The sequence below is a fragment of the Oncorhynchus nerka genome, linkage group LG18 (assembly GCF_034236695.1).
Source record: "Oncorhynchus nerka isolate Pitt River linkage group LG18, Oner_Uvic_2.0, whole genome shotgun sequence".
NCBI classification, from domain to species: Eukaryota; Metazoa; Chordata; class Actinopteri; order Salmoniformes; family Salmonidae; genus Oncorhynchus; species Oncorhynchus nerka.
In genome coordinates, this window is record NC_088413.1 from 768,867 (window position 1) to 792,162 (window position 23,296).

The 23,296-nt window shown below is 44.5% G+C and overlaps 1 long non-coding RNA gene across 1 annotated transcript in view; it reads right to left on the reverse strand.

Moving 5' to 3' along the window:
- Positions 1–1,388: 1,388 nt before the first annotated feature.
- LOC135561529 (uncharacterized) overlaps positions 1,389–23,296 on the reverse strand; it is a 31,612-nt gene continuing 9,704 nt past the window's right edge. Inside the window, exon 3 of the long non-coding RNA XR_010459543.1 lies at positions 1,389–1,412. This is a non-coding gene — a long non-coding RNA (uncharacterized LOC135561529). The remainder of the gene's footprint in view (positions 1,413–23,296) is intronic.

A 23,296-nucleotide genomic window follows, 5' to 3' on the forward strand; every position in this document is an offset into this window, starting at 1 on the left:
GTTAAGGTCTGGTCCATGTAGGTCTTCACCACCATCTACAGAGAGAGATGATTGGTTAAGGTCTGGTCCTTCACCACCATCTACAGAGAGAGATGATTGGTTAAGGTCTGGTCTTCACCACCATCTGAGAGATGATTGGTTAAGGTCACCATCTACAGAGAGAGATGATTGGTTAAGGTCTGGTCCTTCACCACCATCTACAGAGAGAGATGATTGGTTAAGGTCTGGTCCATGTAGGTCTTCACCACCATCTACAGAGAGAGATGATTGGTTAAGGTCTGGTCCATGTAGGTCTTCACCACCATCTAGAGAGAGAGATGATTGGTTAAGGTCTGGTCCTTCACCATCTACAGAGAGAGATGATTGGTTAAGGTCTGGTCCTTCACCACCATCTACAGAGAGAGATGATTGGTTAAGGTCTGGTCCATGTAGGTCTTCACCACCATCTACAGAGAGAGATGATTGGTTAAGGTCTGGTCCTTCACTACCATCTACAGAGAGAGATGATTGGTTAAGGTCTGGTCCTTCACCATCTACAGAGAGATGATGATCTGGTCCTTCACCATCTACAGAGAGAGATGATTGGTTAAGGTCTGGTCCATGTAGGTCTTCACCACCATCTACAGAGAGAGATGATTGGTTAAGGTCTGGTCCTTCACCATCTACAGAGAGAGATGATTGGTTAAGGTCTGGTCCTTCACCACCATCTACAGAGAGAGATGATTGGTTAAGGTCTGGTCCTTCACCACCATCTACAGAGAGAGATGATTGGTTAAGGTCTGGTCCATGTAGGTCTTCACCACCATCTACAGAGAGAGATGATTGGTTAAGGTCTGGTCCATGTGGGTCTTCACCATCTACAGAGAGAGATGATTGGTTAAGGTCTGGTCCTTCACCATCTACAGAGAGAGATGATTGGTTAAGGTCTGGTCCTTCACCATCTACAGAGAGAGATGATTGGTTAAGGTCTGGTCCATGTAGGTCTTCACCACCATCTACAGAGAGAGATGATTGGTTAAGGTCTGGTCCTTCACCACCATCTACAGAGAGAGATGATTGGTTAAGGTCTGGTCCTTCACCATCTACAGAGAGAGATGATTGGTTAAGGTCTGGTCCTTCACCATCTACAGAGAGAGATGATTGGTTAAGGTCTGGTCCATGTGGGTCTTCACCACCATCTACAGAGAGAGATGATTGGTTAAGGTCTGGTCCTTCACCATCTACAGAGAGAGATGATTGGTTAAGGTCTGGTCCTTCACCATCTACAGAGAGAGATGATTGGTTAAGGTCTGGTCCTTCACCATCTAGAGAGAGAGATGATTGGTTAAGGTCTGGTCCATGTAGGTCTTCACCACCATCTACAGAGAGAGATGATTGGTTAAGGTCTGGTCCATGTAGGTCTTCACCACCATCTACAGAGAGAGATGATTGGTTAAGGTCTGGTCCTTCACTACCATCTACAGAGAGAGATGATTGGTTAAGGTCTGGTCCATATAGGTCAACTGGAATAACACCAGCTCCCTTTACTAATGTACCACTGGAATAAAACCAGCTCCCTTTACTAATGTACAACTGGAATAAAACCAGCTCCCATTACTAATGTACCACTGGAATAAAACCAGCTCCCTTTACTAATGTACCACTGGAATAAAACCAGCTCCCATTACTAATGTATCATTACTAATGTACAACTGGAATAAAACCAGCTCCCATTACTAATGTATCATTACTAATGTACAACTGGAATAAAACCAGCTCCCTTTACTAATGTATCATTACTAATGTACCACTGGAATAAAACCAGCTCCCATTACTAATGTACCACTGGAATAAAACCAGCTCCCTTTACTAATGTACAACTGGAATAAAACCAGCTCCCATTACTAATGTGTCATTACTAATGTACAACTGGAATAAAACCAGCTCCCATTACTAATGTACCATTACTAATGTACAACTGGAATAAAACCAACTCCCTTTACTAATGTACAAGTGGAATAAAACCAGCTCCCATTACTAATGTACCATTACTAATGTACAACTGGAATAAAACCAGCTCCCATTACTAATGTACCATTACTAATGTACAACTGGAATAAAACCAGCTCCCATTACTAATGTACAACTGGAATAAAACCAGCTCCCATTACTAATGTACAACTGGAATAAAACCAGCTCCCATTAGTAATGTACAACTGGAATAAAACCAGCTCCCTTTACTAATGTACAACTGGAATAAAACCAGCTCCCATTACTAATGTACCACTGGAATAAAACCAGCTCCCATTACTAATGTACCACTGGAATAAAACCAGCTCCCATTACTAATGTACAACTGGAATAAAACCAGCTCCTATTACTAATGTACAACTGGAATAAAACCAGCTCCCATTACTAATGTACCATTACTAATGTACCACTGGAATAAAACCAGCTCCCATTACTAATGTACCACTGGAATAAAACCAGCTCCCATTACTAATGTACCATTACTAATGTACCACTGGAATAAAACCAGCTCCCATTACTAATGTACCACTGGAATAAAACCAGCTCCCATTGCTGAAGTACCATTACTAATGTACCACTGGATTAAACCAGTTCCCATTACTAATGTACAACTGGAATAAAACCAGCTGCCATTACTAATGTACCACTGGAATAAAACCAGCTCCCTTTACTAATGTACCACTGGAATAAAACCAGCTCCCTTTACTACTGTACCACTGGAATAAAAACCAGCTCCCATTACTAATGTACAACTGGAATAAAAACCAGCTCCCATTACTAATGTACCACTGGAATAAAACCAGCTCCCATTACTAATGTATCATTACTAATGTACCACTGGAATAAAACCAGCTCCCGTTACTAATGTACAACTGGAATAAAACCAGCTCCCATTACTAATGTACCACTGGAATAAAAACCAGCTCCCATTACTAATGTACCACTGGAATAAAACCAGCGCCCATTACTAATGTATCATTACTAATGTACCACTGGAATAAAACCAGCTCCCATTACTAATGTACCACTGGAATAAAACCAGCTCCCTTTACTAATATATAACTGGAATGAAACCAGCTACCTTTACTAATGTATCATTACTAATGTACCACTGGAATAAAACCAGCTCCCATTACTGATGTACCACTGGAATAAAACCAGCTCCCTTTACTAATATATAACTGGAATGAAACCAGCTACCTTTACTAATGTATCATTACTAATGTACCACTGGAATAAAACCAGCTACCTTTACTAATGTATCATTACTAATGTACCACTGGAATAAAACCAGCTCCCATTACTGATGTACCATTACTAATGTACCACTGGAATAAAACCAGCTCCCATTACTAATGTACCACTGGAATAAAACCAGCTCCCATTACTAATGTACCACTGGAATAAAACCAGCTCCCATTACTAATATATAACTGGAATAAAACCAGCTCCCTTTACTAATGTATCATTACTAATGTACCACTGGAATAAAACCAGCTCCCATTACTAATGTACCACTGGAATAAAACCAGCTCCCATTACTAATGTACCACTGGAATAAAAACAGCTCCCTATACTAATGTACCACTGGAATAAAACCAGCTCCCATTACTAATGTACCACTGGAATAAAACCAGCTCCCTTTACTAATGTATCATTACTAATGTACCACTGGAATAAAAACAGCTCCCTTTACTAATGTACAAGTGGAATAAAACCAGCTCCCTTTACTAATGTACAAGTGGAATAAAAACAGCTCCCTTCACTAATGTACCATTACTAATGTACAACTGGAATAAAACCAGCTCCCTTTACTAATGTACAAGTGGAATAAAACCAGCTCCCATTACTAATGTACAACTGGAATAAAACCAGCTCCCATTACTAATGTACCACTGGAATAAAACCAGCTCCCTTTACTAATGTACAACTGGAATAAAACCAGCTCCCATTACTAATGTACAACTGGAATAAAACCAGCTCCCATTACTAATGTACCCCTGGAATAAAACCAGCTCCCATTACTAATGTACCACTGGAATAAAACCAGCTCCCTTTACTAATGTACCACTGGAATAAAACCAGCTCCCTTTACTAATGTACAACTGGAATAAAACCAGCTCCCATTACTAATGTACAACTGGAATAAAACCAGCTCCCATTACTAATGTATCATTACTAATGTACCACTGGAATAAAACCAGCTCCCATTACTAATGTACCACTGGAATAAAACCAGCTCCCATTACTAATGTACCACTGGAATAAAACCAGCTCCCATTACTAATGTACGACTGGAATAAAACCAGCTCCCATTACTAATGTACCACTGGAATAAAACCAACTTTACCAACTGGAATAAAAGAGCTCCCATTACTAAGCACTGGAATAAAACCAGCTCCCATTACTAATGTATCATTACTAAGTACCACTGGAATAAAACCCATTACTAATGTACCACTGGAATAAAACCAGCTCCCCCTAGCACTAGGATAAAACCAGCGCCCAGCACTACGACTGGAATAAAACCAGCTCCCAGCACTAGGACCCAGCAGAACCCCCTAGCACTAGGACCCAGCAGAACGCCCCTAGCACTAGGACCCAGCTCAGCAGAACGCCCCTAGCACTAGGACCCAGCAGAACGCCCCCTAGCACTAGGACCCAGCAGAACGCCCCTAGCACTAGGACCCAGCAGAACGCCCCTAGCACTAGGACCCAGCAGAACGCCCCTAGCACTAGGACCCAGCAGAACGCCCCTAGCACTAGGACCCAGCAGAACGCCCCTAGCACTAGGACCCAGCAGAACGCCCCCTAGCACTAGGACCCAGCAGAACGCCCCTAGCACTAGGACCCAGCAGAACGCCCCTAGCACTAGGACCCAGCAGAACGCCCCTAGCACTAGGACCCAGCAGAACGCCCCTAGCACTAGGACCCAGCAGAACGCCCCTAGCACTAGGACCCAGCAGAACGCCCCTAGCACTAGGACCCAGCAGAACGCCCCCTAGCACTAGGACCCAGCAGAACGCCCCCTAGCACTAGGACCCAGCAGACACCACTTCTTCCTCCGTGTGTCTCCAAGGCACAGAGCAGCAGTAACCAAGCTGCAGACAGGAGTGGAGGGGGGGATGGGTGCTGAAACACAGGCAGGAGAATGAGGGGAGAAGACCAGAGAGCTCTGCTTCTGCCTCACACTCTCTCTCTCTCTCTCTCTCTCTGTCTGTCTGTCTTTCTGCCTCTCTCTCTCTGTCGCTCTCTCTTGTCTGTCTTTCTGCCTCTCTCTCTGTCTCTCTCTCTCTCTGTCTGTCTTTCTGCCTCTCACTCTCTGTCGCTCTCTGGCTCAAGGAGAATGAGGGGAGAAGACCAGAGAGCTCTGCTTCTGCCTCACACTCTCTCTCTGTCTGTCTTTCTGCCTCCCTCTCTGTCGCTCTCTGGCTCAATCTACCGAACAGCCTCCTGGAGGCTGTGAAAAAGGAGAATGAGGGGAGAAGACCAGAGAGCTCAGCTTCTGCCTCTCACTCTCTCTGTCTGTCTTTCTGCCTCTCCCTCTCTGTCGCTCTCTGTCTGTCTTTCTGCCTCTCTCTCTCTCTGTCTGTCTTTCTGCCTCTCCCTCTCTGTCGCTCTCTGGCTCAATCTACCCGAACGGCCGCCGGAGGCTGTGAAATCCTATGTTACTCATGACAACACGTCATATATATATAGCAGGCGGGATACCACAGTTTAACAGCTCTATTTCATAACAGGTCCTATGTAGCAGCAGGGCTACTACAGTTTAACATAGAAACACAAGGCTTCCCTTCTCCAATGGTAATGTTAAGTACCTGCATTCTTTTAACAATATAAAGCAAATGGTGGAAAAGTACTTAAATATAAATTAAAATACTTTAAAGTACCACTTAAGTCGTTTTATTCAGAGAAGAAAGTACTGAGTAGAGGGTCTGAATACTTATGTAAATGTGATATTTCACTTGTTTTTTTTTTTTTTTACAAAACATTCTAAAAACATGTTTTGCTTGTGATGTCATAATGGGGTATTGTGATGTCATTATGGGGTATTGTGATGTCATTATGGGGTATTGTGATGTCATTATGGGGTATTGTGATGTCATTATGGGGTATTGTGATGTCATTATGGGGTATTGTGATGTCATTACGGGGTATTGTGATGTCATTATGGGGTATTGTGATGTCATTACGGGGTATTGTGATGTCATTATGGGGTATTGTGATGCAATGGTGGAAAAGAAAAAAACATGTTTTGCTTGTGATGTCATAATGGGGTATTGTGATGTCATTATGGGGTATTGTGATGTCATTATGGGGTATTGTGATGTCATTATGGGGTATTGTGATGTCATTACGGGGTATTGTGATGTCATTACGGGGTATTGTGATGTCATTATGGGGTATTGTGATGTCATTATGGGGTATTGTGATGTCATTACGGGGTATTGTGATGTCATTATGGGGTATTGTGATGTCATTACGGGGTATTGTGATGTCATTATGGGGTATTGTGATGCAATGGTGGAAAAGAAAAAAACATGTTTTGCTTGTGATGTCATAATGGGGTATTGTGATGTCATTATGGGGTATTGTGATGTCATTACGGGGTATTGTGATGTCATTACGGGGTATTGTGATGTCATTACGGGGTATTGTGATGTCATTACGGGGTATTGTGATGTCATTATGGGGTATTGTGATGTCATTACGGGGTATTGTGATGTCATTATGGGGTATTGTGATGTCATTATGGGGTATTGTGATGTCATTACGGGGTATTGTGATGTCATTATGGGGTATTGTGATGTCATTATGGGGTATTGTGATGAAATGGTGGAAAAGTACTTCAATATAAATTAAAATACTTTAAAGTACCACTTAAGTAGTTTTTGGGGATTTATCTGTATGTCATTAAATGGACAATTTTACTTCACTACATTTCTAAAGGAAATAATTTTACTTCCACATTTTCTCTGATAACCTAAAGTACTTACATTTTACATTTAAGTACCATTTAGCAGTTTTGGGGTTTATTCCAGAGTCGACTTACAAATCTAAAGCATTCACCTTATGACATCCAGTGGACAGCCACTTAACACTAGTGCATCTACATCTTTTAAGGGGGGGGGGGTGAAAAGGATTATTATATCCTAGAACATCCCTACATCCTTAAAGCCTCTGATCAACTCCGGAAACAGAGATTGACTCCGCTGTCCTACTTGTTACATTTTGAATGCTTAGCAGGACAGGGGGGGGGTGAAATTCACCTGGTCATCCCTACTGCCTCTGATCTGGAGGACTCACTAAACAGAGAACATCCCTGGTCATCCCTACTGTCTCTGATCTGGAGGACTCACTAAACAGAGAACATCCCTGGTCATCTCTACTGCCTCTGATCTGGAGGACTCACTAAACAGAGAACATCCCTGGTCATCCCTACTGCCTCTGATCTGGAGGACTCACTAAACAGAGAACATCCCTGGTCATCACTACTGCCTCTGATCTGGAGGACTCACTAAACAGAGAACATCCCTGGTCATCCCTACTGCCTCTGATCTGGAGGACTCACTAAACAGAGAACATCCCTGGTCATCCCTACTGCCTCTGATCTGGGGGACTCACTAAACAGAGAACATCCCTGGTCATCTCTACTGCCTCTGATCTGGAGGACTCACTAAACAGAGAACATCCCTGGTCATCCCTACTGCCTCTGATCTGATGGACTCACTAAACACAAATGCTTCATTTGTAAATTATGTCTGAGTGTTGGAGTGTGGCCCCTGGCTATCCATAAATAAATAAATAATATTTGCTTAATATAAGACATTTGAAATTATTAATACTTTTACTTTTGATACTTAACGGATATTCCAAACCAAAAACCTTTACTCAAGTAGTATTTTACTGGGTGACTTTCACTTGAGTCATTTTCTATTAAAAAAAAGAAAGTATCTTTACTTTCACTTCAGTATAACAGTTGGGAACCTTTTCTACCACCTCTATAAAGCTGGGTCAGAACCAGACCCGTTTCTCCCTGAACGTCGCTGAAGCTTGCATCCGCTACAAAGACCACCTGTGAGGGGCCTCGTCAGTCGTTACTGGGTCAGAACCAGACCCGTTTCTCCCTAAACGTCGCCTCGTCAGTTGTTACTGGGTCAGAACCCGACCCGTTTCTCCCTAAACGAAACCCGACTCTTTCAGTCGTTACTGGGTCAGAACCAGACCCGTTTCTCCCTGAACGTCGACTCGTCAGTCGTTACTGGGTCAGACCCGTTTCTCCCTGAACGTCACAGCCATTCAGAACCCCCAGTTCCACTAACTCTAGTCAGTCGTTACTGGGTCAGAACCCCAAGTTCCACTAACTCTAGTCAGTCGTTACTGGGTCTGGGAGACTAGTCAATATCGAGGGAAAGATGAACAGAGCAAAGTACAGAGAGATTATTGATGAAAACCTGCTTCAGAACGCTCAGGACCTCAGACTGGGGATGAAGGTTCAGCTTCCAACAGCACAACGACCTTAAGCACACAGCCAAGACAACACAAGAGTGGCTTCGGGACAAGTCTCTGAAATGTCCTTGAGTGGCCCAGCCAGAGCCCGGACTTGAACCCGATCTAACATCTCTGGAGAGACCTGAAAATAGACGCTCCCCATCCAACCTGACAGAGCTTGAGAGGATCTGCAGAGAAGAATGGGAGAAACTCCCCAAATACAGGTGTACCAAGCTTGTAGCGTCAAACCCAAGAAGACTTGAGGCTGTAATCACTGCCAAAGGTGCTTCAACAAAGTACTGAGTAGAGGGTCTGAATACTTATGTAAATGTGATATTTCACTTGTTTATTTTTTTTTTACAAAACATTCTAAAAACATGTTTTTGCTTGTGATGTCATTACGGGGTATTGTGATGTCATTATGGGGTATTGTGATGTCATTATGGGGTATAGGTTGATTAACAGAATAAAAACAATGTAATCTATTTTAGAATAAGGCTGTAACCGTGGCAGGCCTGGGCAGCTCCAGTCCTCGGGGGGAGTCACACTTTCTCCCCCATCCCCAGCAAACACACCTGATTTAAACTAATCACATTCTAACCTGAAGATCAGGATTAGGTGATTCATGGAGTCAGGTGTGTTACCTGGGGCAAAACTATGACACCAATCAGGCCCCCGAGGAATGGCGTTGTCTGGAACTAAATGTGGGAAAAGTGAGGGGTTTCCTAATGCACTGCATGTACAACAGAGCTGCTCCTCTGCCCAACACTCCTCACCGCCGTTTCATTAACAAAACAGAAACGGGGAGGAAGGTAGCCGGGGGCGACGGGGAGGAAGGTAGCCGGGGGCGACGGGGAGGAAGGTTGCCGGGGGCGACGGGGAGGAAGGTAGCCGGGGGCGACGGGGAGGAAGGTAGCCGGGGGCGACGGGGAGGAAGGTAGCCGGGGGCGACGGGGAGGAAGGTAGCCGGGGACCGCCGGGGAGGAAGGTAGCCGGGACCGACGGGGAGGAAGGTAGCCGGGGACCGACGGGGAGGAAGGTAGCCGGGGACCGACGGGGAGGAAGGTAGCCGGGGACCGACGGGGAGGAAGGTAGCCGGGACCGACGGGGAGGAAGGTAGCCGGGGACCGACGGGGAGGAAGGTAGCCGGGGACCGACGGGGAGGAAGGTAGCCGGGGGCGACGGGGAGGAAGGTAGCCGGGGGCGACGGGGAGGAAGGTAGCCGGGGGCGACGGGGAGGAAGGTAGCCGGGGGCGACGGGAGGAAGGTAGCCGGGGGGCGACGGGGAGGAAGGGCCGACGGGGAGGAAGGTAGCCGGGGCGACGGGAGGAAGGTAGCCGGGGGCGAGGGGGAGGAAGGTAGCGGGGGCGACGGGGAGGAAGGTAGCCGGGGGGGCGACGGGGAGGAAGGTAGCCGGGGGCGACGGGAGGAAGGTAGCCGGGACCGACGGGGAGGAAGGTAGCCGGGGACCGACGGGGAGGAAGGTAGCCGGGGACCGACGGGGAGGAAGGTAGCCGGGGACCGACGGGGAGGAAGGTAGCCGGGGGCGACGGGGAGGAAGGTAGCCCGGGGGGACCGACGGGGAGGAAGGTAGCGGGGCGACGGGGAGGAAGGGCCGACTGGGAGGAAGGAGCCGGGAGGAGCCGACTGGGGGAGAAAGGAGCCGACTGGGAGAAAGGAGCCGACTGGGAGGAAGGAGCCGACTGGGAGGAAGGAGCCGACTGGGAGGAAGGAGCCGACTGGGAACCGACTGGGAGAAAGGAGACGACTGGGAGAAAGGAGCCGACTGGGAGAAAGGAGCCGACTGGGAGAAAGGAGCCGACTGGGAGAAAGGAGCCGACTGGGAGAAAGGAGCCGGGGAACCTTTGACCCTGCTCAGTAGAGGAGTATGGTAAGACCCTGGACAGCTGATATAAACCACATGGACTCAGAGAACCCCACAGCCGCAGCCACCCTATTGGCTCTGGTTCAAAGTATGGCACTTTGTAGACACAGCCAGAGACATATATAAAATGGGCCTTTTGCCTCAGGGGATCCATACACAGCCAGACGCTTCCATCCAACCTCCACACAGCCAGACACTTCCCTCCCATCAACCTCCACACAGCCAGACACTTCCCTCCCATCAACCTCCACACAGCTAGACACTTCCCTCACAGCTAGACACTTCCCTCAAAGCCAGACACTTCCCTCCCATCAACCTCCACACAGCCAGACACTTACCTCCTCACAGCCAGACACTTCCCTCACAGCCAGACACTTCCCTCCCATCAACCTCCACACAGCCAGACACTTACCCCCTCACAGCCAGACACTTCCCTCCCATCAACCTCCACACAGCCAGACACTTCCCTCACAGCCAGACACTTCCCTCCCATCAACCTCCACACAGCCAGACACTTACCTCCACACAGCCAGACACTTCCCCCAACCTCAACACAGCCAGACACTTACCTCCACACAGCCAGACACTTCCCTCACAGCCAGACACTTCCCTCACAGCCAGACACTTCCCTCAACCTCCTCACAGCCAGACACTTCCCTCACAGCCAGACACTTCCCTCCCATCAACCTCCACACAGCCAGACACTTCCCTCCCATCAACCTCCACACAGCCAGACACTTCCATCCCATCAACCTCCACACAGCCAGACACTTCCCTCCCATCAACCTCCACACAGCCAGACACTTCCCTCCCATCAACCTCCACACAGCCAGACACTTCCCTCCCATCAACCTCCACACAGCCAGACACTTCCCTCCCAGCCAGACACTTCCCTCCCATCAACCTCCACACAGCCAGACACTTCCCTCCCAGCCAGACACTTCCCTCCCATCAACCTCCACACAGCCAGACACTTCCCTCCCATCCAGACACTTCTGACTTCAGAATCAAGGCACTTTGCCAGACACCCCTCAACAGCCAACACTAGGTCTCCCCCAGGAGGCCCAATCAGCCAGCCATCACTAGGTCTTTGTAGGAGGCCCAATCAGAAGCCATCACTCAAGGTCTTTGCCAGGAAGCCCAATCAGACAGCCATCACTAGGTCCACACAGCCAGACACCCCTCCCATCAACCTCACACAGCCAGTCTTCCCATCAAGCCCCATCACAGCCAGACACTGTCCATCCCATTTTATATAGTCAGAACCCATCAACCTCCAGTGCAGCCAGACACTGTGTTTTTATATAGTCAGAACCCATACCCAGCGCTAGCTAGCTGTGTTTTTATAGTCAGAACTCCATACAGCCAGACACTAGCTAGCCAGCTGTCCTTTTATATAGTCAGAACCCATACCCAGCGCTAACTAGCTAGCTGTGTTTTTATATAGTCAGAACCCATACAGGTCTTTGTAGGAGGCCCAATCAGCTCCTAGCTGGGTTTTTATATATCAGAACCCATACCCAGTCTTTGCTAACTAGCTACTGTGTTTTTATATAGTCAGAACCCATACCCTCCCATCAACCTAGCTGTGTTTTTATATAGTCAAAACCCATCCCAGCGCTAGCTAGCTAGCCCTGTGTTTTTATATAGTCAAAACCCATACCCAGCGCTAACTAGCTAGCTGTGTTTATATATAGTCAGAACCCATACCCAGCGTAGGAGGCCCAAGCTAGCTCACTGTGTTTTTTATAGTCAGAACCCATACCCAGCGCTAGCTAGCTGGGTTTTTATATAGTCATAACCCACACCCAGCGCTAGCTAGCTAGCTGTGATTTTATATAGTCAAAACCCATACCCAGCGCTAGCTAGCTAGCTGTGTTTCTATATAGTCAAAACCCACACCCAGCGCTAGGTAGCTAGCTAGCTGGGTTTTTATATAGTCAGAACCCATACCCAGTGCTAACTAGCCAGCCAACTGTGTTTTTATATAGTCAGAACCCATACCCAGTGCTAGCTAGCTAGCTGTGTTTTTATATTGTCAGAACCCATACCTAGCGCTAGCTAGCTAGCTGTGTTTTTATATAGTCAAAACCCATACCCAGCGCTAACTAGCTAGCTGTGTTTATATATAGTCAGAACCCATACCCAGCGCTAGCTAGCTAGCTAGCTGTGTTTTTATATAGTCAGAACCCATACCCAGCGCTAGCTAGCTGGGTTTTTATATAGTCATAACCCACACCCAGCGCTAGCTAGCTAGCTGTGTTTTTATATAGTCAAAACCCATACCCAGCGCTAGCTAGCTAGCTGTGTTTCTATATAGTCAAAACCCACACCCAGCGCTAGGTAGCTAGCTAGCTGGGTTTTTATATAGTCAGAACCCATACCCAGTGCTAACTAGCCAGCCAACTGTGTTTTTATATAGTCAGAACCCATACCCAGTGCTAGCTAGCTAGCTGTGTTTTTATATTGTCAGAACCCATACCTAGCGCTAGCTAGCTAGCTGTGTTTTTATATAGTCAGAACCCATACCCAGCGCTAGCTAGCTGTGTTTTTATATAGTCAGAACCCATACCCAGCGCTAGCTAGCTAGCTAGCTAGCTAGCTGTGTTTTTATATAGTCAGAACCCATACCCAACGCTAGCTAGCTAGCTAGCTAGCTGTGTTTTTATATAGTCAGAACCCATACCCAGCGCTAACTAGCTAGCTGTGTTTATATATAGTCAGCACCCATACCCAGCGCTAGCTAGCTAGCTGTGTTTTTATATAGTCAGAACCCATACCCAGCGCTAACTAGCTAGCTGTGTTTATATATAGTCAGAACCCATACCCAGCGCTAACTAGCTAGCTGTGTTTATATATAGTCAGAACCCATACCCAGCGCTAGCTAGCTAGCTGTGTTTTTATATAGTCAGAACCCATACCCAGCGCTAGCTAGCTGTGTTTTTATATAGTCAGAACCCATACCCAGCGCTAGCTAGCTGTGTTTTTATATAGTCAGAACCCATACCCAGCGCTAGCTAGCTAGCTGTGTTTTTATATAGTCAGAACCCATACCCAGCGCTAGCTAGCTGTGTTTTTATATAGTCAGAACCCATACCCAGCGCTAGCTAGCTGTGTTTTTATATAGTCAGAACCCATACCCAGCGCTAACTAGCTAGCTGTGTTTATATATAGTCAGAACCCATACCCAGCGCTAACTAGCTAGCTGTGTTTTTATATAGTCAGAACCCATACCCAGCGCTAGCTAGCTAGCTGTGTTTTTATATAGTCAGAACCCATACCCAGCGCTAACTAGCTAGCTGTGTTTTTATATAGTCAGAACCCATACCCAGCGCTAGCTAGCTAGCTGTGTTTTTATATAGTCAGAACCCATACCCAGCGCTAACTAGCTAGCTGTGTTTTTATATAGTCAGAACCCATACCCAGCGCTAGCTAGCTAGCTGTGTTTTTATATAGTCAGAACCCATACCCAGCGCTAACTAGCTAGCTAGCTGTGTTTTTATATAGTCAGAACCCATACCCAGCGCTAGCTAGCTAGCTGTGTTTTTATATAGTCAGAACCCATACCCAGCGCTAGCTAGCTAGCTGTGTTTTTATATAGTCAGAACCCATACCCAGCGCTAGCTAGCTAGCTGTGTTTTTATATAGTCAGAACCCATACCCAGCGCTAGCTAGCTAGCTGTGTTTTTATATAGTCAGAACCCATACCCAGCTAGCTAGCTAGCTGTGTTTTTATATAGTCAGAACCCATACCCAGCTAGCTAGCTAGCTGTGTTTTTATATAGTCAGAACCCATACCCAGCGCTAGCTAGCTAGCTGTGTTTTTATATAGTCAGAACCCATACCCAGCGCTAGCTAGCTAGCTGTGTTTTTATATAGTCAGAACCCATACCCAGCGCTAGCTAGCTAGCTGTGTTTTTATATAGTCAGAACCCATACTCAGCGCTAGCTAGCTAGCTGTGTTTTTATATAGTCAGAACCCATACCCAGCGCTAGCTAGCTAGCTGTGTTTTTATATAGTCAGAACCCATACCCAGCGCTAACTAGCTAGCTGTGTTTATATATAGTCAGCACCCATACCCAGCGCTAGCTAGCTAGCTGTGTTTTTATATAGTCAGAACCCATACCCAGCGCTAGCTAGCTAGCTGTGTTTTTATATAGTCAGAACCCATACCCAGCGCTAGCTAGCTAGCTGTGTTTTTATATAGTCAGAACCCATACCCAGCGCTAGCTAGCTAGCTGTTTTTATATAGTCAGAACCCATACCCAGCGCTAGCTAGCTAGCTAGCTAGCTGTGTTTTTATATAGTCAGAACCCATACCCAGCGCTAGCTAGCTAGCTGTGTTTTTATATAGTCAGCACCCATACCCAGCGCTAGCTAGCTAGCTGTGTTTTTATATAGTCAGAACCCATACCCAGCGCTAGCTAGCTAGCTAGCTGTGTTTTTATATAGTCAGAACCCATACCCAGCGCTAACTAGCTAGCTAGCTGTGTTTTTATATAGTCAGAACCCATACCCAGCGCTAGCTAGCTAGCTGGGTTTTTATATAGTCAGAACCCATACCCAGCGCTAGCTAGCTGGGTTTTTATATAGTCAGAACCCATACCCAGCGCTAGCTAGCTGTGTTTTTATATAGTCAGAACCCATACCCAGCGCTAGCTAGCTAGCTGTGTTTTTATATAGTCAGAACCCATACCCAACGCTAGCTAGCTAGCTAGCTAGCTGTGTTTTTATATAGTCAGAACCCATACCCAGCGCTAGCTAGCTGGGTTTTTATATAGTCATAACCCACACCCAGCGCTAGCTAGCTAGCTGTGTTTTTATATAGACAGAACCCATACCCAGCGCTAACTAGCTAGCTGTGTTTATATATAGTCAGCACCCATACCCAGCGCTAGCTAGCTAGCTGTGTTTTTATATAGTCAGAACCCATACCCAGCGCTAACTAGCTAGCTGTGTTTATATATAGTCAGAACCCATACCCAGCGCTAACTAGCTAGCTGTGTTTATATATAGTCAGAACCCATACCCAGCGCTAGCTAGCTAGCTGTGTTTTTATATAGTCAGAACCCATACCCAGCGCTAGCTAGCTAGCTGTGTTTTTATATAGTCAGAACCCATACCCAGCGCTAGCTAGCTGTGTTTTTATATAGTCAGAACTCATACCCAGCGCTAGCTAGCTAGCTGTGTTTTTATATAGTCAGAACCCATACCCAGCGCTAGCTAGCTGTGTTTTTATATAGTCAGAACCCATACCCAGCGCTAGCTAGCTAGCTGTGTTTTTATATAGTCAGAACCCATACCCAGCGCTAGCTAGCTGTGTTTTTATATAGTCAGAACCCATACCCAGCGCTAGCTAGCTGTGTTTTTATATAGTCAGAACCCATACCCAGCGCTAACTAGCTAGCTGTGTTTATATATAGTCAGAACCCATACCCAGCGCTAACTAGCTAGCTGTGTTTTTATATAGTCAGAACCCATACCCAGCGCTAGCTAGCTAGCTGTGTTTTTATATAGTCAGAACCCATACCCAGCGCTAGCTAGCTAGCTGTGTTTTTATATAGTCAGAACCCATACCCAGCGCTAGCTAGCTAGCTGTGTTTTTATATAGTCAGAACCCATACCCAGCGCTAGCTAGCTAGCTAGCTGTGTTTTTATATAGTCAGAACCCATACCCAGCGCTAGCTAGCTAGCTGTGTTTTTATATAGTCAGAACCCATACCCAGCGCTAGCTAGCTAGCTGTGTTTTTATATAGTCAGAACCCATACCCAGCGCTAGCTAGCTAGCTGTGTTTTTATATAGTCAGAACCCATACCCAGCGCTAGCTAGCTAGCTGTGTTTTTATATAGTCAGAACCCATACCCAGCGCTAGCTAGCTAGCTGTGTTTATATATAGTCAGAACCCATACCCAGCGCTAGCTAGCTAGCTGTGTTTTTATATAGTCAGAACCCATACCCAGCGCTAGCTAGCTAGCTGTGTTTTTATATAGTCAGCACCCATACCCAGCGCTAGCTAGCTAGCTGTGTTTTTATATAGTCAGAACCCATACCCAGCGCTAGCTAGCTAGCTAGCTGTGTTTTTATATAGTCAGAACCCATACCCAGCGCTAACTAGCTAGCTAGCTGTGTTTTTATATAGTCAGAACCCATACCCAGCGCTAGCTAGCTAGCTGGGTTTTTATATAGTCAGAACCCATACCCAGCGCTAGCTAGCTGGGTTTTTATATAGTCAGAACCCATACCCAGCGCTAGCTAGCTGTGTTTTTATATAGTCAGAACCCATACCCAGCGCTAGCTAGCTAGCTGTGTTTTTATATAGTCAGAACCCATACCCAGCGCTAGCTAGCCGGCCAACCAGGTTTTTTTAACGAAAGTCTGTCATGTGATCCGCGTTAGGGTTTGGTCGTCGTTGTAAATAAACATGTGTTCTTAACTGACTTGCCTAGTTCAATAAAACAAACGATAGACTAGTATAAAGTAGTTGTCTTCTGAGAAGTGTTTTGAGGTTCTGGTCACTAGTAGTGTACTATATAGGGAATAGGGTCTATAGTAGTACCACTATATAGGGAATAGGGCTCTGGTCTATAGTAGTACCACTATATAGGGAATAGGGCTCTGGTCTATAGTAGTGTACTATATAGGGAATAGGGCTCTGGTCTATAGTAGTACCACTATATAGGGAATAGGGCTCTGGTCTATAGTAGTGCACTATATAGGGAATAGGGCTCTGGTCTATAGTAGTGCACTATATAGGGAATAGGGCTCTGGTCTATAGTAGTACCACTATATAGGGAATAGGGCTCTGGTCTGTAGTAGTACGCTATATAGGGAATAGGGCTCTGGTCTATAGTAGTGCACTATATAGGGAATAGGGCTCTGGTCTGTAGTAGTACGCTATATAGGGAATAGGGCTCTGGTCTGAAGTAGTGCACTATATAGGGAATAGGGCTCTGGTCTATAGTAGTACCACTATATAGGGAATAGGGCTCTGGTCTGTAGTAGTACGCTATATAGGGAATAGGGCTCTGGTCTATAGTAGTGCACTATATAGGGAATAGGGCTCTGGTCTGTAGTAGTACGCTATATAGGGAATAGGGCTCTGGTCTGAAGTAGTGCACTATATAGGGAATAGGGCTCTGGTCTAAAGTAGTGCACTATATAGGGAATAAGGCTCTGGACTAAAGTAGTACCACTATATAGGGAATAGGGCTCTGGTCTATAGTAGTACACTATTAGGGAATAGGGATCTGGTCTATAGTAGTGCACTATATAGGGAATAGGGCTCTGGACTATAGTAGGGAATAGGGCTCTGGTCTATAGTAGTGCACTATATAGGGAATAGGGCTCTGGACTAAAGTAGTACCACTATATAGGGAATAGGGCTCTGGTCTAAAGTAGTGCACTATATAGGGAATAGGCCTCTGGTCTAAAGTAGTGCACTATATAGGGAATAGGGCTCTGGTCTAAAGTAGTACCACTATATAGGGAATAGGGCTCTGGTCTAAAGTAGTACCACTATATAGGGAATAGGGCTCTGGTCTATAGTAGTACCACTATATAGGGAATAGGGCTCTGGTCTATAGTAGTGCACTATATAGGGAATAGGGCTATATAGGGAATGGCTCTCTAGGAATAGTAGTACCACTATATAGGGAATAGGGCTCTGGTCTATAGTAGTACCACTATATAGGGAATAGGGCTCTGGTCTATAGTAGTGCACTATATAGGGAATAGGGTGCTATTTGACCTAGACCCAGGAAGAAGAGGCTGCAGCAGTACCTGGTTCACAGTCCGGTTGCCATAGTGACAGGAAGGGGCTTGAACATCGTAGATGACCTGGCATCTCTCGTCATGGACGGCTGTTCTCGTGCTCTATGTATCTATTCTTCTACAAAACAGGATATTATCTATTTTCATTTAACGAGGCAACTAAGAACAAATTCTCATTTAGAATGACGGCCTACCAAAAGGACTCCTTGTGGAGATGGGGGCTGGGATTAAACATTAAAAATAAAATATCAATATCGGACAAAACACACATCACGGCAAGAGAGACAACACTACATAAAGAGAGACAACACTCCATAAAGAGAGACAACACTCCATAAAGAGAGACAACACTACATAAAGAGAGACAACACTACATAAAGAGAGACCTAAGACAACATAGCATGACAAGAGAGACAACACTACATAAAGAGAGACAACACTCCATAAAGAGAGACAACACTACATAAAGAGAGACAACACTACATAAAGAGAGACAACACTACATAAAGAGAGACAACACTACATAAAGAGAGACCTAAGACAACATAGCATGACAAGAGAGACAACACTACATAAAGAGAGACCTAAGACAACATAGCATGACAAGAGAGACAACACTACATAAAGAGAGACCTAAGACAACAACATAGCATGACTAGAGAGACAACACTACATAAAGAGAGACAACACTACATAAAGAGAGACCTAAGACAACATAGCATGACAAGAGAGACAACACTACATAAAGAGACAACACTACATAAAGAGAGACAACACTACATAAAGAGAGACAACACTACATAAAGAGAGACAACACTACATAAAGAGAGACAACACTACATAAAGAGAGACAACACTACATAAAGAGAGACCTAAGACAACATAGCATGACAAGAGAGACAACACTACATAAAGAGAGACCTAAGACAACATAGCATGACAAGAGAGACAACACTACATAAAGAGAGACCTAAGACAACAACATAGCATGACTAGAGAGACAACACTACATAAAGAGAGACAACACTCCATAAAGAGAGACAATACTCCATAAAGAGAGACCATACTCCATAAAGAGGCCTCTGGTCTAAAGTAGTGCACTATATAGGGAATAGGGCTCTGGTCTAAAGTAGTACCACTATATAGGGAATAGGGCTCTGGTCTAAAGAGAGACAACACTATATAGGAATAGGGCTCTGGACTATAGTAGGAATAGGGCTCTGGTCTATAGTATGCACTATAGAGGGAATAGGGCTCTGGACTAAAGAGAGACCACTATATAGGGAATAGGGCTCTGGTCTATAGTAGTACCACTATATAGGGAATAGGGCTCTGGTTTATAGTACACTATATAGGGAAAGGGAGTCTATAGTAGTACCACTATATAGAATAGGGCTCTGGACAAGTAGTACCACTATATAGAGGAATAGGGCTCTGGTCTAAAGAGAGCACTATATAGGGAATAGGGCTCTGGACTAAACAGTACCACTATATAGGGAATAGGGCTCTGGTCTAAAGTAGTACCACTATATAGGGAATAGGGCTCTGGACTATAGTAGGGAATAGGGCTCTGGTCTATAGTAGTGCACTATATAGGGAATAGGGCTCTGGACTAAAGTAGTACCACTATATAGGGAATAGGGCTCTGGTCTAAGTAGTACCATATAAGGGAATAGGGCTCTGGTTTAAGTAGTGCACTATATAGGGAATAGGGACTGGTCTATAGTAGTACCACTATAAGGGAATAGGGAGACTATAGTAGTACCACTATATAGGGAAAGGGCTCTGGTCTAAAGTAGTGCACTATAGGGAATAGGGTGCTATTTGACAAGACCCAGGAAGAAGAGGCTGCAGCAGTACCTGGTTCACAGTCCGGTTGCCATAGTGACAGGAAGGGGCTTGAACATAAAGATGACCTGGCATCTCTCGTCATGGACGGCTGTTCTCGTGACTATGTATCTATTCTTCTACAAAACAGGATATTATCTATTTTCATTTAACGAGGCAACTAAGAACAAATTCTCATTTAGAATGACGGAGCTACAAAAGGACACTGGAGATAAAGATTAAACATTAAAAATAAAATATCAAGAGGACAAAACACATCACGGCAAGAGAGACAACACTACATAAAGAGAGACAACACTCCATAAAAGAGACAACACTCCATAAAGAGAGACAACACTACATAAAGAGAGACAACACTACATAAAGAGAGACCTAAGACAACATAGCATGACAAGAGAGACAACACTACATAAAGAGAGACAACACTCCATAAAGAGAGACAACACTACATAAAGAGAGACAACACTACATAAAGAGAGACAACACTACATAAAGAGAGACAACACTACATAAAGAGAGACAACACTACATAAAGAGAGACCTAAGACAACATAGCATGACAAGAGAGACAACACTACATAAAGAGAGACCTAAGACAACATAGCATGACAAGAGAGACAACACTACATAAAGAGAGACCTAAGACAACAACATAGCATGACTAGAGAGACAACACTACATAAAGAGAGACAACACTACATAAAGAGAGACCTAAGACAACATAGCATGACAAGAGAGACAACACTACATAAAGAGACAACACTACATAAAGAGAGACAACACTACATAAAGAGAGACAACACTACATAAAGAGAGACAACACTACATAAAGAGAGACAACACTACATAAAGAGAGACCTAAGACAACATAGCATGACAAGAGAGACAACACTACATAAAGAGAGACCTAAGACAACATAGCATGACAAGAGAGACAACACTACATAAAAGAGACCTAAGACAACAACATAGCATGACTAGAGAGACAACACTACATAAAGAGAGACAACACTCCATAAAGAGAGACAACACTCCATAAAGAGAGACAACACTCCATAAAGAGAGACCTAAGACAACAACATAGCATGACTAGAGAGACAACACTAGATAAAGAGAGACCTAAGACAAACATAGCATGACAAGAGAGACAACACTACATAAAGAGAGACCTAAGACAACAACATAGCATGACTAGAGAGACAACACTACATAAAGAGAGACCTATGACAACAACATGGCATGACAAGAGAGACAACACTACATAAAGAGAGACCTAAGACAACATAGCATGACAAGAGAGACAACACTACATAAAGAGAGACCTAAGACAACAACATAGCATGACAAGAGAGACAACACTCCATAAAGAGAGACAACACTACATAAAGAGACAACACTACATAAAGAGAGACAACACTACATAAAGAGAGACCTAAGACAGACAACATAGCATGACAAGAGAGACAACACTACATAAAGAGAGACCTAAGACAACATACATGACAAGAGACAACACTGACATAAAGAGAGACAACACTACATAAAGAGAGACCTAAGACAACAACATAGCATGACAAGAGAGACAACACTACATAAAGAGAGACCTAAGACAACAACATAGCATGACAAGAGAGACAACACTACATAAAGAGAGACCTAAGACAACATAGCATGACAAGAGAGACAACACTCCATAAAGAGAGACAACACTCCATAAAGAGAGACAACACTACATAAAGAGAGACAACACTACATAAAGAGAGACAACACTACATAAAGAGAGACAACACTACATAAAGAGAGACAACACTACATAAAGAGAGACCTAAGACAACATAGCATGACAAGAGAGACAACACTACATAAAGAGAGACCTAAGACAACATAGCATGACAAGAGAGACAACACTACATAAAGAGAGACCTAAGACAACAACATAGCATGACTAGAGAGACAACACTACATAAAGAGAGACTACATAAAGAGAGACCAGACAACATAGCATGACAAGAGAGACAACACTACATAAAGAGACAACACTACATAAAGAGAGACAACATACATGAAAGAGAGACAACACTACATAAAGAGAGACCTAAGACAACAACATAGCATGAAAGAGAGACAACACTACATAAAGAGAGACACTACATAAAGAGAGACAACAACATAGCATGACAAGAGAGACAACACTACATAAAGAGAGACCTAAGACAACATAGCATGACAAGAGAGACAACACTACATAAAGAGAGACCTAAGACAACAACATAGCATGACTAGAGAGACAACACTACATAAAGAGAGACAACACTCCATAAAGAGAGACAATACTCCATAAAGAGAGACCATACTCCATAAAGAGAGACCTAAGACAACAACATAGCATGACTAGAGAGACAACACTAGATAAAGAGAGACCTAAGACAACATAGCATGACAAGAGAGACAACACTACATAAAGAGAGACCTAAGACAACAACATAGCATGACTAGAGAGACAACACTACATAAAGAGAGACCTATGACAACAACATGGCATGACAAGAGAGACAACACTACATAAAGAGAGACCTAAGACAACATAGCATGACAAGAGAGACAACACTACATAAAGAGAGACCTAAGACAACAACATAGCATGACTAGAGAGACAACACTCCATAAAGAGAGACAACACTACATAAAGAGAGACAACACTACATAAAGAGAGACAACACTACATAAAGAGAGACCTAAGACAACAACATAGCATGACAAGAGAGACAACACTACATAAAGAGAGACCTAAGACAACATAGCATGACAAGAGACAACACTACATAAAGAGAGACAACACTCCATAAAGAGAGACCTAAGACAACAACATAGCATGACAAGAGAGACAACACTACATAAAGAGAGACCTAAGACAACAACATAGCATGACAAGAGAGACAACACTACATAAAGAGAGACCTAAGACAACAACATAGCATGACTAGAGAGACAACACTACATAAAGAGAGACCTATGACAACAACATGGCATGACAAGAGAGACAACACTCCATAAAGAGACAACACTCCATAAAGAGAGACAACACTACATAAAGAGAGACAACACTACATAAAGAGAGACCTAAGACAACAACATAGCATGACTAGAGAGACAACACTACATAAAGAGAGACAACACTACATAAAGAGAGACCTAAGACAACAACATAGCATGACTAGAGAGACAACACTACATAAAGAGAGACAACACTACATAAAGAGAGACCTAAGACAACAACATAGCATGACTA